A 6,178-nucleotide genomic window follows, 5' to 3' on the forward strand; every position below is an offset into this window, starting at 1 on the left:
TCTCCGCCCGTTTGCTCTTATGTTGGGGCATGCGCGACAGGGCGTCCGCTAAAAAGTTAGTTTTGCCCGGGAGATAATTGAGGGTGAAGTTGAACTTGGAAAAGAATTCCGCCCACCGCAATTGCTTGGCATTCAGTCTGCGTGGGCTTCGGAGGGCCTCCAAATTTTTATGATCTGTCCAGACCTCAAAAGGGTATCTCGCCCCCTCCAGCCAATGCCTCCAGTTTGTGAGAGCTGCTTTCACTGCAAAGGCCTCCTTCTCCCACACATTCCAATTCCTTTCTGCCTCTGAGAACTTTCTAGACAAGAATGCACAAGGCCGCAATTTCCCATCCTCCCCCTTCTGCAGCAAAACCCCCCCTATCGCCGTATCGCTGGCGTCGACCTGTACTATGAAGGGGGACTGTTCGTTGGGGTGGGAGAGGATGGGTTCCGTTACAAATTGCTTTTTAAGGCATTCGAAGGCCGTTTGGCAATCGGGGGTCCATTGTAGTTTAGCAGAGGGTTTTTTGGCTTGGTCCCCTTTATCTTTGGTTTTCAGCAATTCTGTTAAGGGGAGTGTGATTTGGGCGAAATTTGCTATGAAGTCTCTATAGAAGTTGGCAAAACCCAGGAAGGATTGCAGTTCTTTGCGGGTGGTGGGTGTTTGCCAATCCTGGATCGCCTGTATTTTGGCTGGATCCATTTTCAACCCCTCTTGTGAGATACAATACCCAAGGTAAGTGAGTTCGGTTTTATGGAATTCACATTTGGACAATTTGATGGGCAGTTTATTCTTCATCAAGGTGGCCAGGACCTTTTGTACCATTTGAACATGTTCTTCCTCGGTGTCAGAATAAATTAAAACATCATCAAGATACACCACCACCCCTTTGTACAAAAATTCATGTAAAACTTCGTTTATCATGGACATGAATACAGACGGGGCTCCCGTCAATCCAAAAGGCATAACTAAGTATTCATATTGTCCGAGGGGCGTATTAAACGCGGTTTTCCACTCATCCCCTGCCTTGATACGAACGTGGAAGTAAGCATCTTTTAGATCTAATTTCGTAAAGATCTTACCTTGGGCCACGACGTTGAGAAGGTCTCGGATGAGCGGTATAGGATAGGCGTTGTTGGTGGACACTGCATTTAGTCCTCGGAAATCCGTGCACAGTCTGAGTCCCCCGTCCTTCTTTTTCACGAAGAGAACTGGAGCGGCGTGGGAGCTAGAGGCTGGGCGGATGAACCCTCGTTGGAGGTTGGTGTCGATGAATTTCCGGAGCTCTTCACGTTCATGGAGACTCATGGGATAGAGTCGTCCTTTAGGCAATGAGGCTCCGGGTAAAATTTCCACCGCACAGTCCGTTCGTCGGTGCGGGGGTAGAGTATCAGCTTCCTCCTCCGAGAAAGCATTTAGGAAAGGCCAGTACGGTTCGGGTATTTGGTTGACTTCTTCTTGGGTGAGGAGGGCCTTTTCTTTGTAAGTTGGGTCCTCGCCCCAGTTTTGATTCCAACGGTGAAGTTTACAGTTGGCATGATTGAAGGTAATACATCCTTGAGCCCAGTCTATGTAGGGATTGTGATCACATAGCCATTTGCTGCCTAGAATTAACGGGTACTTGGCAGTAGAGCTGATGACAAAGGACCTCTTTTCCCAATGTTGTCCCATGCCTGTGATCACCGGGATGGTTTCAGTTGTGACCGGATTCATGTTGGTACCATCCATTTGTTCAAAAATTACTGGATTTTGTAATTCCCGAGTTGGTAAGACTAGTCCATTGACTAGAGCTGGGGCTATGATATCTCTTGAGCAACCCGAGTCAATAAGAGCTTGCACCCGAATGTGCATTTTTCTCTCTGGGTTGATTAAAGTCACTGGCATGAATAAAATGGACCCAGGTGGCCGGTTCCGTGCAGGGACGGGCTTTGGGCGGATCTGTCGTTTGGGCCCTTTTACGACAGATCCATCTCGTTTCCTGACTGGGGACTTTCTGGATTGACTTCTGCAGATGGGGAAGCGGGATCGTATTCCATAACTTCTTCCGCTTCCAGCCCTCTTTCTGAGGCTGGCCTTTGGGAAGCGCCGCGGCCTCTGTTTGCTCGTGGAGCTGGAGTCGGGCGTTGGAGCGTAGGGAACGGAGCAAGGGTTGGACGCCGTAATTGGAGCGGAGGTCTTTGCACAGGCCGGTAGGGGCATTGTGCTGCAAAGTGACCAGCCTGTCCGCATTGCAAACACAGCCCTTGTTGCCATCTAGCATCTCTCGCTCCACGGGTGGCGTAGCCAGCTCCCCGAGCTCCCTTCTGTAAGGTCAATGGTCTTCTTTGTCCCGTTTGTTGTTGTTGCTCAACCAAACGGACTTCTAAAATGCGATTCTCCACTTCGCAAACAAGTTGAATCCAACCTAACAGCGTAGGGGGATTGTCTTGCATGAGGGCTCTGTCCAAAAGTCTCGGATTAAGTCCTTGTTTGAACAGAATAATTTTTGTGGACTCCTCACACCTGGGGCACTTGGCAGCCAATTGTCGGAATTTCGTGATATAGTCTCTCGCTGCCATGCTGCCCTGCTTAATGGCCTGCAATTCTGTTCGGGCCCTGGTTTCCTCTAAGGGGTCTTCATATTGTGCTCTAATAGCATCTACCAACCCCTGGAGAGTATCGAGTTCTGGGGCCCCGATATTATATAGTCCTACGTACCAGTCCGCTGCTTTCCCTTGTAAGCGGGAGCCGAGATGTTCAATTTGGCTGGCCTCGCTGCCGAAGAGGTGTCCCCACCGGTTGAAGAATTGCACGACTTGCACTAGAAAAAAGCCCAGTTTGGAGGGATCCCCATCAAAAGTGGCGTCCAGTTTCACCCAACCCATTGGGAGGTCTTGCCTCGGAGCCGGTGCTGGGTAGAAGTCCGCCGGAAGCATCAATGGCACTTGAGGTATGGGGGGACCCGGTTGTGCTGGCGGTGGCATCACCGGTTGAGCCGGGGGTGGCGGCCTCGGCTGGGCTGGCGGTGGTGCTCTCGGCTGGGCTGGTGGTGGTGCTCTCGGCTGGGCTGGCGGTGGTGCTCTCGGCTGGGCTGGTGGCAATGCTGGAGGTGCTGGCCGTAGCGGTTGAGGTCGGTGCGGCGGAGTAATAATCGGCCGCTGAGGGATGGGTTGGTGGGGTCGTAGTGGTGTAGGCCCCATCGGTTGGTTCGGAGGTGGTCTTACGGGCTGTTCCAGTGGCAAACATATCGGCTGCAGCGGCGGGGTTAGTTGTGGTCGAAGCGGAAGGGGCCGCAGCGGCGAAGGCCGAATGGGTGGAAGGCCGCGCGGGCTTGCCCCTCCAGGCGTTGTTGTTCTGGGAAGCGTCGGCTGGCCTTTTGGCGCTGGTAGACCATCTCCCGGAGGTTGCCCGACGGGAACAGTTTCGCGCGGTTGACCAGGGGCTCCCTCCCCTGATGGAGCCACGGGTGCTCCCGCTTGGTCCGGCCGGACCGTTTTAGGGGAAGTATGGGGGGGTATCACCGGTGTATCACTTGGCTTTTCCTCCCCTTCCGTAGGCCTCTCAACGGGGGTCTCGTCTGGCGGCACATCCCCTCCCGTGATAGGAGGTTCGATGGGAGTCTCACCGGATGGCACAACCGGGTGGTCCCTTCTCGGTGGAGTTTCTCGCTGAGTGGGAAGTTCCTTGGGTTGTTCTCCCGATTCGCCAGGATAGGTGCCCCCCTCGCCGGTAGGCGACGACCGCTGCTGAACTTCCTCCATCGGATAGGAGATGACACTTTGAAGGGTAGCTATCTGTATCGCCATCTCTTCAGGAGACAGTCTTTCCCCTGCCCCCATTGAGGAAATTAAATGAATGGCGTGAGCCAAACTTTCTTCCATATCCATCAGCTTAGCTTCTAATTGTTGTATACGACTTGGCCCTGGTTGTTCGCTCAGGGAACCTTCATTCGCTGTACTCACCGGGGAGAAAGGGCCCCACGGAGGAGGGTCCCCTTGGACTATTCGCGACCTCGCGGCTAGAATTCCCTTGGCCATACCCGTCACGGCCGAGATGCTGGTATCTACCGCATAGGTGCGACCTCGTATCTGCTCCCAACTTTGTTCAGGGACTTCCGTTGGCTCCTTCCACGGGGCAAGTTCGGAATAATCCCAACTCAGGGCGCCTCGGCGAGACGTGTCCCCCTCCATCTGCTCAAACGTCCTGTTCCAATATCGCCATGGTTGGCTGCTATCTAGTTCCGGGACGGTTTCTAGGCTTCGGCGCCCGTCCATCGAGACTCGTGGATGGAGTCCACCTGCCCGGCGCTCTCTGGTTTCTCGGGGTCTGGCTCCCCACTCCGACGGGGTGGGTACCGAGATCAAGGGGAGAGCGGTTGCTTTCGGCCTTGCCCCGAGGTTGCTTTCGGTCTCGTTCCGAGTACTGAAGTCGATGAGAGGCAGGGTAGAAGTGGAGGCTCCGGTTCCGTTCCCGGTTGCTCCCAGCTCCTGGGAGTCTTGGATTTGCACCGGTTGATTGTCGGGAGACGCATACGGATCAAACAAAGGATCCCTGTCCGGGACAACCTTGGATTCCGCTGGGCCCGACTCAGACATGATTGGTAACAAAATGTCAGACTGTGGCTAAATAAGGTACTCTCTGCAAGATTCCCTTTAGAAGCAAGAATAAGTCCAATGTCTGGCAAAGGAAGCTTTATTGCAGAAAAGATCCATTATAGTCCACTGTCCTGAATAGGAGACTCAGGATGGTACATGATCATTGTTACCAATGAAGAGCAAGCATAGGATACAGAGTAACAATACCCATCTGGAACAGCCTCCCCCCACAGTTCTCAAAACAACATCTTTCAGTCCTGGGAAGCTGCTCCCCTTCAAGGCCAATGCCTGGTGGAACGGTGTTAGACAAAACAGTCTCCTCTGGTGGGAATGCTGCTTGGGAACTGGTGCACCTGAGGAGAAAACACTTAAACACTAAAAGCATTAGAAAATGGAGTCAGTATAGTTAAGATATATATTGGACCTGACAACTTAGTGGGTGTGGAGAAATCAGCATTGGTAATGAGACAGGAAGCCTATGTCTTAATTCAGTCCAGGTGGATGCATTGTCTTGAGCTTCATTATCAGTTGCAATCTTATTTTATTTCTTTGTTTTTGTTGTTGTTGCTCAACCTTACACTTGGCATTCAACAGTATTTAGAATGTGTCTTTTGGTATTTGATAGCTTCCATGTTTTAATCATCAGCAGTCTGAGGGTTTTGTTTGTTTGCTTGTTTGTTTTGCAAAAATTGCTTTTTGGTGGCATGAACACTGAAAAGTTTCTAGTTTTGCACTAACAGGGATGCTACGGCTGGGCATGGAAGTCTTCAGCAGGAGATGTGGCTCAGTGGTAAAGCATCTGCTTGCTGTGTGGAAGGTCCCCGGTTCAATCTCGGGCATCTCCAGTTGAAAGGAGCAGGCAGCACGTGATGGGAAGGACCTCTGCTTGAGACCCTGAGAGCAGCTGCCAGTCAGAGTAGACAATACTGACTTTGATGAAACGATGGTCTGATTCAGTAGCGAGGGGGCATGGCTCACTGGCAGAGCACCTGTTTGGCATGCAGAAGGTCCCAGGTTCAATCCCTGGCATTTCCAGTGAAAAGAGTCAGGTAGCTGGTGATGTGAAAGACCTCCACCCAAGTCCTTGGAAGCAGATCAGAGTAGACAAGGCAGATCTTGATAGACCAACAAGATTTCCAGGGCAGGGACTTTCAAGAGTCACAGCTCCCATACCTGGAAATCTTGTTGGTCTTTAAGGTGCTACTGGACCTTGAATCTTGCTCTTCTACTGCAGACCAACATGGCACCTGAAACTACCCTAAAGCAGTATTTCTGATTGTCGAGTCACAGATACTTCATGAAAAGTAGAGATATATTTCACTTTTACACCGAAAGCATTATATCTAACATGTGCTCAAAACTCATTCCCTGGGTTTCTGTGCAAACACTTGTTCCCTAAATGCCTTCTGATTGGAAGAAGTCCAGTCCCAAACAGTGACTCATGCAGATACACAACAGGCACAGCCCTTCTGCTGCATCTAAGGTTGCCAGCCTCCGGATAGTGGCTGGAGATCCCCCAGAATTACAACTGGTCTCCAGGCCACAGAGATCAATTCACCTGGAGAAAATGGCTACTTTTGGGGGTGGACTTTATAGAATTATGCCATGCCAAGGTCCTTTC

General features: G+C 51.6%; 1 non-coding gene across 1 annotated transcript; it reads left to right on the top strand.

Moving 5' to 3' along the window:
- The first annotated feature begins 5,330 nt into the window (after positions 1-5,330).
- Positions 5,331-5,402, top strand: TRNAS-GCU (transfer RNA serine (anticodon GCU)). Its single transcript has one exon. It is a non-coding gene; the product is annotated as a tRNA-Ser (tRNA).
- Positions 5,403-6,178: the final 776 nt, after the last annotated feature.

This window comes from Eublepharis macularius, chromosome 18, assembly GCF_028583425.1.
Source record: "Eublepharis macularius isolate TG4126 chromosome 18, MPM_Emac_v1.0, whole genome shotgun sequence".
Classification (NCBI taxonomy): domain Eukaryota; kingdom Metazoa; phylum Chordata; class Lepidosauria; order Squamata; family Eublepharidae; genus Eublepharis; species Eublepharis macularius.